Source organism: Bufo gargarizans, chromosome 2 (genome assembly GCF_014858855.1).
Source record: "Bufo gargarizans isolate SCDJY-AF-19 chromosome 2, ASM1485885v1, whole genome shotgun sequence".
NCBI lineage: Eukaryota > Metazoa > Chordata > Amphibia > Anura > Bufonidae > Bufo > Bufo gargarizans.
The window spans coordinates 416,567,820-416,580,651 of NC_058081.1; the positions used below are offsets into that span (position 1 = coordinate 416,567,820).

At 40.7% G+C, this 12,832-nt stretch overlaps 1 long non-coding RNA gene across 1 annotated transcript; it reads right to left on the reverse strand.

The window, feature by feature from the left end:
• Positions 1-2,120: 2,120 nt before the first annotated feature.
• Positions 2,121-6,709, reverse strand: LOC122926417. The gene is made up of 4 exons (XR_006387667.1): positions 6,651-6,709; positions 6,015-6,085; positions 3,754-3,798; positions 2,121-2,180 (listed from the first exon to the last, which is right to left on the reverse strand). It is a non-coding gene; the product is annotated as an uncharacterized LOC122926417 (long non-coding RNA).
• Between the last annotated feature and the right edge of the window lie 6,123 nt (positions 6,710-12,832).

Genomic DNA, 12,832 nt, shown 5'->3' on the forward strand with positions numbered 1-12,832 from the left:
GGGAGAGGACAGACAATACAGACAAACACATAAACCCAGGTGGGAGACCACAGCAGACCCCAAAGGTCCAACAGGGATCCGGAGGGAAACGTTCTGGACCAACAACCAGAGAACACAGCAACACAGCTCCAGTGGGTCAGTATAGAAGTCCAGGCAGGAAGCTCTATATCTGGCAACCAGAGAAGTGTGAGAGGGGAATATAAGGAGGTTGGGAGTGCTGGACAAGGAACAGCTGAGGAGAAGGAGCTACGGATCCCTGAGTGAGCCAAAAAGGGTTGCAAAGCAAACCCAGAAAGCTACCATAAGGAAACAGCCCTATCTTACATAGAGCGAGCAGCCAACCGCTGCGACTTCCTGACCCCGGGTATAACGGAGTCAGGCGTGGGTCTTGACACCCTCGTGACACCAACTCTGTGCGTGATCTGAGGCTAGGACAGAGGTTCTCCTTCAAGCAGGACAATTACCCCAAACACACGGCTAAAGCAACACTTGAGTGGTTTAAGGGTAAGTATATAAATGTGTTGGAATGGCCTAGTCAAAGCCCAGATCTCAATCCAATAGAAAATCTGTGGTTAGACTTAAAGATTGCTGTTCACAAGTGAAAACTATCCAATTGGAAGGAGCTGAATCAGTATTGCAAGGAGGAATGGGCAAAAACCCTAATGGTAAGATGTGACAACTGCTCATAGAGACTTATCCAAAGCGACTTGAAGCTGTGATGGACGCAAAAGGTGGCTCTACAAAAGTATTGACTTTAGGGGGTGAATATTGAACTTTTATGTTATTTTGTCCTATCTGTTGTATGCTTTACAATTAACCAATTTAAAAGAAGGTCTAAGTTGTGGGCATGTTCTACAAATTAAATGAGGCAAATACTCAAACAATCCATGTTAATTCCAGGGGGTAAGGCAACAAAAAAAGAATGAAGTCAAGGGGGGTGAATACTTTTGCTTAGCACTGTATACATTACAAAGTGTTAGCAAAACATATAAAAGTTATTTACGTATCTACCTGGGCATTTTTCGTCCTGGATTCTTTTTATAAACCGCCGTTGTTTTCTCTTCATGTCTGACCATTTTTTTATAATGGCCAGACAGCTGTGTTTTACACCCATTTGGCACCAGATTTCATAGGCCAGCTCCTGCACAATTCTCTGCTTCTCGGCGTGGGACCGGGTGCGGTCATATCCCCGCCCCAACATCCGCTGCAAGACAAAAATGCAGGAATATAATCCCAATTTTTTACAATAATAGCTTTGAAAATAATTTATTCAAGTAAACTGTAAATAGTATTTAATGCTTTGAGGTGGAAATATTAGATTTGGGCCGCCTGCACACGGGCATGTTTTTAAAAAAACTAAGGACCGTACAAACCCGTCCTGCCGTCCTCTGCAGAGTGGACAAGCGCACGGTGTCATTGGTTCCTATGACGATGTGCGCTTCCGGCCACCACCACTGTACTGTGATACACTTGTATGATCTATACAAGTGTACTACTGTACAGTGGTGGCGGCAAGAAGCGCACGGTGTCATAGTGAATTAGCAACCAATGACGCTGTTCGCTCGTCCACTCTGCAGGACGGCAGGACGGGTTTGTACAGTCGTAGTTCTGAAAAAACACACCCGTGAGCATGTGGTCTTACTGTTACGGTTAGAAGATGGGATTGTATTACGACTGTATGTGGGTGGGGTCTGAGCTATCAGATATTCTCCAGCTAAGCAGAGATGTACCTGTCTAGTGAAGTGACGGTACGGTATGGGGTGTACAGCACCCTGGGTAACTCTAAATGAACCAGCAAATACTGGCGGTCAAAGAAAGCTTCTCCTGAGTACTGACCAACAGGACACAAATTATAATCCATAGACTCTGTGTGTGTATCTGTGTGTGTGCAGTATAAAGTGTGTGTGCGGTATATATTGTGAGTGTGCGGTATATAGTGTGTGTGTGCGGAATATAGTGTGTGTGTGCGGAATATAGTGTGTGTGTGCGGAATGGAGCGAACCATACTGATAAATTCAGTGTGGTGAGCCATGATGACATGGCACCTAACATTACAGTTAATATGTTGATTATATTATTTACTTACCTATGTGAAGAATGGGTTAACCCAGATGCTGTGGGTGCTTGCGCTGATATCTTCAAATTTGATTGGAGATCACTTTAACTGCCAGTTTGAGAACCTATAAAAGAACAGAAAATAACGATTTTGGCTCATTCACGTAAGTATTTTTCAAGAGACAGACCTGCGTTCATCTGTGTCATGGAAGATCTGTTGAAACAACTTATTTTCAGAGCAGAAAGCAAAGGGGGAGAAGAATGGCTGAGGAAGTGCTTACAGCAAGGACCGGACCAGCAAGAAGAGCTTCTTTTATCTTCTAATCCCGTCTGCTGCGCAGTACCTGGCGCGAGCGCCGAACTGATCGATCCTCCCTGCGATAATTTTTTGCGCATGCGCGAAAAACCTGAGACCCGCTCGCCGATTAAAAAACGTCAGCGGAGAGACAAGAGGGCATATTCCCCTTCACAATATGCGCCTCCTTCTAAGACCAAGAAAACCAACTTATCTTCAAGCCGAGCCAGCAGGAAAATTCAACGGCGTCATTTTCAACAGCATTCAACTGTCACTCAGGAGCCATCACCTGCTTCAACAGTTGATCATCCTCCTACATCATCTGCTTCTGGTGAGCTGAATTATAACTTTTTAAGTGACTGCAAACCGCAGGGCACTATTAATCAAGAGATTAATTCACTTGACATTGATTCTTCTAAATTGAAGATTCAGTTGTTTGATGAATTTTTACTTTACCTATCTAAAAAGGATGAGTCACCAAAAAATGTTTGGTCTGGATTAGCAGATGTCAGTCAAGTTAATACCCTTAATAGTCTGACTGCTGCTAATTCAACCATTCAACCGTTCACTAATGTACCTAAAATGTCCAATATTAACCCTGAAATGGCAGTAATTCCTGAGCTTGAATTTAACTCAGGTATAAAAGAGACATCTGTTAAAGAAGTTCTGGCGTGTCAAATTTCTCCATTAGGGTTTCATTTACCCTTGAGCGTGAAAGAAAAAATTTGGAGAAAAGAATATGTTGAAATTTTTTCTCTTCTTCCTTCATCTAGTGAGAATTTAAAAAGTGAATTATTGAAAGACAAAAAATCAGATTCTGAAGAAAATAGAAAATTACACCAGAAATCCTTTTTTAACTGACTGCAAGCATTTAATATATACGCAGCAGTTTTGGGTGAAAAATTTCCTAGTCTTTGTACTGGTTTAATTTACCATGTAGATACTATTTTGGAGGCATATAGAAATTTTGGCGGAATGGGTTGGTGTCTGTATGACGAATCCTTTCGTCAGAAACTTGCAGTATATCCGAATCTAAATTGGGGTAGTAAAGATGTCGGGCTTTGGTTGAATTTAATGCTCCCTAACAAAAACAATCTTTTTCGTCAACCCAATTTCATTAACGTCAAAAAAGGTATCTGTTTCGCATTTAACGAGTCGCATTGCAGATGGCAACATAATTGCAAATACCGACACGAGTGTTCTTTCTGTGCCGGTTCTCATTCAGCCTCAAAATGTTTTAAAAAACAAGGTATTCACTTCCCAATTTCTAACAAGGAAATTCAATCGTTTAAACAAGGTGACTCCGCTGAATTTGCCAATAATAATTCAGTGGCTAGGTCATTACCCAAACATTCAGATGGCTAATTTATTAATTGACAGTTTTACCAATGGGTTTTTCATACCTGAATTTGTGGGTCCAGGTTGCATTCTAGTTGAAAATGCGTTATCTGTAAAACAAAATATTGACATTGTTAAAGAAAAAATTGAATCTGAAATTTTGGCAGGTAGGATTGCTGGTCCCTTTGATTCTCCCCCCTTCTTGAATTTTCGTATATCTCCTTTAGCTTTAGTTCCTAAAAAAGAACCAAATTCTTTTCGTCTTATTCACAATTTATCTTATCCTAAATTCAGTTCCTTAACGATGAGATGGAAAAAAATAAAGCCAGTGTGAAATACTCCTCATTTGATCAAGCTTTGTCTTTTTTACAAAAAGCAGGCCGCAATTCTCTTCTTGCCAAAGCTGACATTAAATCTGCTTTCAGACTACTACCTATAAACCCCATCGGTTATAATTCTTTGGGTTTTTATTTTCTCGATAAATTCTTTTATGATATGGCCCTTCCCATGGGATTCACCCTATCTTGCTTTTATTTTGAGGCGTTTTCAACTTTTCTACACTGGGTTATGGATATTCACTCAGGTAGTGGATTTTTACTACATTATCTCGATGACTTTTTATTTATAGGTCGTGTAGATTCGGATGATTGTATGAATCTTCTGAATAGATTCATTGGTATAGCTAAATATTTCTGCATTCCATTAGCTGTAGATAAAACTGTCTATCCTACTACGAATCTCAAGTTTTTGGGCATAGATATAAATACAGTAACAATGGAATTTAGCATACCAATGGAAAAAATCCAGAATACTGTTCAACAATTAACTCGCATATCCGGAAAAGAAAAAATTACGCTTAAACAACTTCAGTCTCTTTTAGGTTCTCTTAATTTTATTTCTCGTGTGATTCCCATGGGAAGGGTCTTTTCTAAAAGATTGTATGCTGCCACATCAGGTAAGTCCTCACCTCGATCCCATATTCGCATCACCAAACAACTAAAGGATGACATTTCAGTTTGGTTGCAATTTTATGTGAATTTAACGGTCACACCATTTGGCAGGAAGAGTTTGTTGGCTCAGACACCTTGTCTCTTTATACAGATGCGTCTGGTGCTATTGGATATGGTGCTTATTTTGACAACTTTTGGTCTGCCGAACGTTGGCCTTTAAATTGGATTACTAATAACAAGTACTCAAAAAATTTGGTTTTTCTAGAATTATTTCCAGTTCTAGTTTCTCTAACAATTTGGTCCTCAGTGTTTCAGAATAAGAGAATTCTGCTAAGGTCGGACAATATGGGAGTAGTTTTTTCCATAAACTGTTTAACTTCAAAGTCTCCGTTAGTTTCTTCATTATTGCGTAAGATAGTTTTTCAATGTCTAAAATTTAACATTTGGATAAAAGCTAGATTTATTTCTGGGAAAACTAATTATATTGCTGATTATTTGTCCCGACAGCGCTTCAAGGAATTCTTCTTAATGACACCTCGAGCTTCCCGAATGGGAATTCCTTGTCCAACTCATCTTTGGGAGATATCAGAGGATTAACTAATGAACTTAATTTTGGTTCATTAGCCAAGAATACATGGGCAGCATATTCTGCCGCATGGTTGGATTGGAAGCTTTTCTGCATATCTCAAAAAATTTCTTACATTGATTTTAATGTAGGGAATTTTATCAAATTTATTATATATCTTTACAACAACGGTTTACAAGCCGATTCTATTTCTAAAAAATTATCGGGCATTTCTTTTTTCTTTAAATTAAAAGGCGAAAGCTCTATTCTGAATAATTTTATCATTAAACTAATGATTAAAGGTATCAAAAGAAAGTCAGTCCACAATGTTAAGACCAGCCCTTTATCTATTGAATTGTTACAAAAGGTCATATGTAATTTAGTATTAGTTTGTTCTTCGGAATATGAAACCAATTTATTTTCTGCAGCATTTTCTATAGCTTTCTTTGCTGCTCTAAGATTAAGCGAGATTGCTGCAGACAATAAAATCTCAAATCCCCCATTATTGATATAGGACCTTCAAAAGTTGTATGGATTTTTGGTGATGAACTGATTCAATTGGCTGAGAGAAGATCTGCTTTTAGACATTCTACTGTTAATTTAGGTTATTCAGCAGAATTTTCCATAAACTGGTTTTCCTTTGCTGACCTTAAAATTTCTGATATCTTCAAGAATGTCAGCCTTATATATTCAAAAATGTCGAAACCTGACCTGTTTATTTTACATATTGGCTCGTTTGATTTGGGAAAAATCAAAACGCATTTGTTAATTTATGAATTAAAAGAATTGTTATGTAAAATATGCTACTTACTTGATGGTGTTGTACTCGTATTTTCTGACATCATCCCAAAATTTTCTTGGTTCAATTCTGAGTTATCCTTTCTGGAAACAATTAGGAAAAGAATTAATAAAAAAAAATGGAGATTTATTTGAAGGAAATTGGTCATGGCAATTACAGACATGTTGAATTAGAAGGATTCGTTAGAGGACTTTACCAAGAAAAGGATGATCAGCTTTCTGATATTGGATGTGATATATTCATTTCAGATTTGCAGAACATAATTGATAATGGTTTTTATTAAAGGCTTGCAATGTTTATTGGGCCACTTGTTTTTATGTGGCGTTGTGGGGTTAAGTCACTCTCTGAGTGGACTGAGTGTTATATGGTTTATTGGTTTAAATATTTACTTATTTATATTTGAGAATAAATTGGATTAACCAGATTATAATTAATTGGTTAAGTAATAAGCATTGCGGCCTTTAATTACCCAACTAAATAAATAAAGATATTTGCTTAAATTCTATTTTGAGTGATGATTTATTCTATTTTGTGAATTGGAGCGTATGACATCATGGAGCGAACCATACTGATAAATTCAGTGTGGTGAGCCATGATGACATGGCACCTAACATTACAGTTAATATGTTGATTATATTATTTACTTACCTATGTGAAGAATGGGTTAACCCAGATGCTGTGGGTGCTTGCGCTGATATCTTCAAATTTGATTGGAGATCACTTTAACTGCCAGTTTGAGAACCTATAAAAGAACAGAAAATAACGATTTTGGCTCATTCACGTAAGTATTTTTCAAGTTCCCTCCCTCCCTTCCCTATTTATTTTGTCGCTTTGCTTATTGACGGGGGTTAAGTCACTCTCTGAGTGGACTGAGTGTTATATGGTTTATTGGTTTAAATATTTACTTATTTATATTTGAGAATAAATTGGATTAACCAGATTATAATTAATTGGTTAAGTAATAAGCATTGCGGCCTTTAATTACCCAACTAAATAAATAAAGATATTTGCTTAAATTCTATTTTGAGTGATGATTTATTCTATTTTGTGAATTGGAGCGTATGACATCATATAGTATGCGGCATGACAATGGATGTGCAATGTGCATGTTAAATCTATTTCTCTGCTGTCCATACAAATATGCTACTAACATAGTGGGTGTGATGTCACAGGAACACTTAGTGTAAAAATCATTAATATCCAGTGAGACCTTATAAAATTTGAAGTTTGGTGCACTTGAGAAAAATTTGATTTGCAGAAGGTCGCACTGGCGGTTTTTTATAACCCTCTTTATGCATATAAAGCGATTGTTCAGACATGCTGGTGAAATGTAATCAAATACACTACTTGTACACTAATGTAAGATTACTTACAGTCACCAGGAGTTCTTCCTCTTTGTCGTTGAACTTCGCTCCAACCATCGCATCCATCTAATTGTTTAGTCGGTGCAAACCAGTTTCTCTAGGCCACGCCTTCCTAGCGCATGTGCTCTTGTGATTAATACTTTGCCGAAATTTTGCAGATAAAAAAAGAATGCTTGTCGATCGCAAATTTGCTTAATACGTCTGGTATGTCAGTGTCCATGTTGTGGGACTATGTGTGCTCATCTACTAAGTATTTTGTGGCTGCAAAAAATACACCTATAGCCAACCAATAGGAAAGTTGCCTTATAGAGTTAAAAAAATAAAATGAAAATCGCAATATGCAAATAATTAAATTGCATATTAATCGTGATAAATAGAATAATGACAAATATTAGATTTCAACCAATATAAGACGAATATTAAATCAAATATTTGCAAAATTTTGAGAAATTGAATATGGCTGCGCAAAATGTCCAGTACTTTCAATCAAGGAGAAAGTGGGAGCCTATTGAGCGGTAGTGATGAGCGGGAGGCTCATCACTACCGCTCAATAGGCTCCCACTTTCTCCTTGATTGAAAGTACTGGACATTTTGCTCAGCCCTGTCAATCTCACACCTGCAACCTTGCTATAAGTAGCAGTGATGGTTCATGTACTGCTACAAATGCTGCTAGACCAAAACAGTATTAAATAGAAATATCAAAAGCAGAGTCAGGACCAAGAGAGACAAAAGTGCAGGGATGCAAAGGCAGAATAGTCATTAAACAGCAAACAAGGAGAAGACAAACAGTAATCAGGCAAACAAGTCAGGTCAAAAACAAGAATACTCACAAAATAGATATAGTAATATCATACACAGGAACCAGGTTGAAAGTGAAAAATGATTGTCTCTCAAGCCAAGCCTCCTCTTGCTTCTCTGCATGCCAAAAGCTAGCACAGGTGAACTAAACTACTTTCTGGCAATGGTCTCTCCTACCTCTTTGCTTGGCTTCAGGGACAGTTTTAGACAAAGTGTGACCCTGGGAAATATTGAAAGTGGAGCCCCAAATCCTGAAATATTGGACCAGTAGTCTGACAGGACGTTGTAGGCACGGACAGCGGTTGCAAGCACAGCAGCTGATTGTAGAATGCCACATATGGGGTACCTGTGGATGACACTGTTATAGGGAATCTGTGGATTAAACTGCTATGGGAGATATTTGGATTACACACTGTTATGGGGGATCTGTGGATGACACACTGTTATGGGGCATATGTGGATTACACTGTTATGGAGGATCTGTGGACAAAGAGAAGACAAACAGTAAGCTGGCAAACAAGTCAGGTCAAAAACAAGAATACTCACAAAATAGACATAGTAATTATATGAATTGTAACTTTGAAATATAGGAAGTCACATCTGATCACTGGAGTATCTCTAGTAATGCTGGAGGATGGCAGGACCCACCGGCACTAAATAATGGTTAATTTTTTTATCTTTCCATAATATTGTGCGGCTTATGGACGGGGGTCCGGGGCTTGGGACCACGGGGGGGGGGGGGGGGGCCTGGGCAGCAGGTGTGACCCGAGACGCGGTTCTTCCTGCCAGACATGAGGTTGGACTGCGGGCAGTTACATGACACATGTGTGGTATGGGTGTTATTATGTGTTCTCTTAATGGGACGGAGTCAGTTTTCGGCTATGTCTCTGTCCACATTTTCTTTAACTGTCGGTGACTGCCGAGTGACACTCGATCCGAGTCTTCTGGCATATGAGACACTAATTTGAATACATGTGAGGCATGGCTATGTAGGGCATCAATATTCAACTTTCAATTATATGGGGATGAGGCAGGAAAACATGTGAGTGGTTTTTCCACCATCGTGATAGAAGACTGCTGGACCCCCTCTCTTGCTTTATGAAAAGTTTGTGATCAAAGATCGCTGTAAGCCCGGTACGCATGGTCTATGTGTGTATCAGGTGACTGGTCACATGATTGTTAATCCTGCCATTGTGTTAACCCATGCTCGGAAGTGGGTGCACGTGGTGTGCGCTTGTTGCCTGGTGACCGTCTGGGTTGCGGGCCTCTGATCCCTGCCTTTTATAGATAATATTACGTCAAAAGGGAGGATGCATGTATCCGCTTGATTAAGCTCCGGATGCCGGGTGGATCCTGCTTTTCCCCCAGTATGTGAGATCCCCATTTGATTTTTAATATTTACACAACCATGGACCCCTATATGAAATTATTGTTAATCATGTTTACAAATCAGAATTGACAGACTTATGGATTTTTATAATACCACAAATGTAACATTGACATGATTTTTTTGTATTGTAACGAATAAAATATATAAAAATAAAAAATAAAAAAATAGACATAGCAATATATCATACAGGAACCAGGTTGAAAGTAAAATAACTGACATTGAACTGTCTCATGGCAGGATTTAAGTGGAGTACAAATCAAAATGATTGTCTCTCAAGCCAAGCCTCCTCTTGCTTCTCTGCATACCAAAAGCTAGCACAGGTGAACTAAACTACTCTCCTACATCTTTGCTTGGTTTCAGGGCTGGTTTTAGACAAAGTGTGGCCCTGGGCAAAATTGAAAGTGGAGCCCCAAATCCTGAAATATTGGACCAGTAGTCTGACAGGACTTTGTAGGCATGGACAGCGGTTGCAACCACAGCAGCTGATTGTAGAATGCCACATTATCTCTCTTTAGCCTTTCCACTTTAAGATGCTGATCCTGCAGCCTCTTTGGGTATGTTCACAGAGTTTTTTTCGTGCTTAAACAATCTTAATGCAGGTGTGTGTGTGTGTGTGTGTGTGTGTGTGGGGGGGGGGGGGGGGTGTCACTGATATGGCGGATCTGTGGATGACACACAGTAATTGGAGATCTGTGGATGGCATACTTTTATGGGGCGTATGTGGATGACACACTGTTATGGGGGACCTGTGGATGATACACTGTTATGGGGGATCTGTGGATGACACACTGTTATGGGGGATCTGTGGATGACACACTGTTATGGGGGATCTGTGGATGACACACTGTTATGGGATCTGTGGATGACACACTGTTATGGGGATCTGTGGATGACAGTGTTAAAGGGGATATGTGGTTGACACACTGTTATGGGGCATCTGTGGATTACACTGTTATGGGACATCTGTGGGACACACTGTTATGGGAGACCTGTGGATGACACACTGTTATGGTGGACCTATGGATGACACACTGTTATGGGGCACCTGTGGATGATACTGTTATGGAGAATTTGTGGATTACACTGTTATGGGAGATATGTGGATGACACACTGTTATAGGGGATCTGTGGATGACATACTGTTATGGGGAACCTGTGGATGATACACTGTTATGGGGGATCTGTGGATGACACACTGTTATGGGGGATCTGTGGATGACACACTGTTATGGGGGATCTGTGGATTACACACTGTTATGGGGGATCCTTGGATGACAGTGTTATAGGGGATATGTGGTTGACACACTGTTATGGAGCATCTGTAGATTGCACTGTTATAGGAAATATGTGAATGACACACTGTTATAGGGGACTGTGATACTGTCACAATGTGCAACATAGATTTACAAATTCCTATTAATAGCAGCCCTGGTATGCTCCCCCTAAGTACTGAAAGGAAAAAAAAAAAGAAAAAAAAGATACTGCTAATTTGAACTCAGATTCTTAATCTATTCTCTAATGCCCCCCCCCCCCCCCATTAATATTGCAGACCACCTAAATCGTGCCATCTTCATTATTTTAACTGGAACCCTCTATGGCCCAAACAGCTATGTGTCAATTGAAATTAGCACCTTGGGCACAGAGAGCACACAAAGCAGGGGGCACAAGGATCTTAAACGGTATGCACAGGGAGCACACAAAGGGGGCACAGGGAGCACACACAGGGGGCACAGGGAGCACACACAGGGGGCACAAGTTGCTCACACCATACGCACAGGGAGCACACACAGGATCACAGGGAGCACACATAGAGCTCACACAGCGGGCACAGGGAGCACAAACAGGGAAACAGGGAGCTCAAACAGGGGTCACAGGGAGAACACACCTGGAGCATATAGGAGGGGGCACAGGGAGATCACAGAGGGGCCACAAGGAAAACATAGAGCTGACAGTGGGAACTCACAGGTGAGTGACGACCAGTACTTGAGGGGCTGTGCGGGGCTGCTACATTGAGAGTGTGACCACCACCAGCCCTGCGCCTCTCCTCCACAGACACGGCTGCATGCATTTTACTGGATGGACTCACCAGCTGGAGAGGGAACAGGCCAGGTGCTTGATAAGAGGGTCCTGGGACTCGGAGCTCCTGCATTCCTGCAGCTGAGGTCTGAGCCTGGGGGTCCGATGTAGGAAAAGGCCCAGTCATCCCAGTCTGATGTTTAGGCATTGCAGCCTGGAGCAAGTGCAGGCAAAGGATGGGGGCGGAACTATGTTAGCTTCACCCACACAGAACGTCCTGATATATATATATATATAGAGAGAGAGAGAGAGAGAGAGAGAGAGATGAAAGAAGGCCAGCAGCACACCAAGGATGTAAAAAGAACTGCTGTTTATTCACCCAATGTCAATAGCAGCAACATTTCAACCGCTTGTTGCAGTCTTTCTCAAGCTATGTGCACATGTGTACCAGTCACAAGTTATATAGGTGTGTCAATCAATAATGCAATCAAAGCAATTTATACATAAAAGTAACCAAATTCATAATAGCAGCAATTAAAACATATAAATAAGTGTCATAAATAGTATCAAAACAATTCATAAATACAGTACATATACAAAGTGCCATAATTCATTACATACTGTGTCCTAAACATACATGATGTACTGTAATTGATTATAAACAAGTGCAGGTGTAAACCCTTTACTAATTGCAAACTTACAAACTCGCACTCAACTGACAGGTTGCACACATAGAGCATCGCGGTCTCGGCGGCGTCCCCATTCAGTCTCTGCGCATGCGCGGGAACACCAAAATCGTGCGATCCATCGGACGTAGAGACTGAGTGAAACCCCAATCAAAGATGGCCCGGTCCATCCATCCGCCAGTGTGCGCATGTCCATGCAGAGGTGTCAGCCTCCCACCAGTGGTTATGTGATCATTATCACATGATTAGCCCTCAACAAATAAACAACTTGTTTTGGATAATTCAATACTAGCATATAGGTCTAGATCGTATGGACACCAGGACTCCCAATATTATGCGATTCACGCACACATGGGCATCCAGGCTCCAGCGTCCTATCAACCCCAAGGTCCGGTTCTAAAACCATTTATCAGTGCACAAAACAGTAAAGGCTGGTGTCCCACAGCGGGGACCAGCCGTGACTACGGACAAGTCACCGCCGGGATGAGGAGGAGACGGCGCCGTCGCAGCAAGTCAATGCCGCCCCCCATAACCCACCTCACCATCTACCTGATGCACTGAGTGGTCAGTATCAGA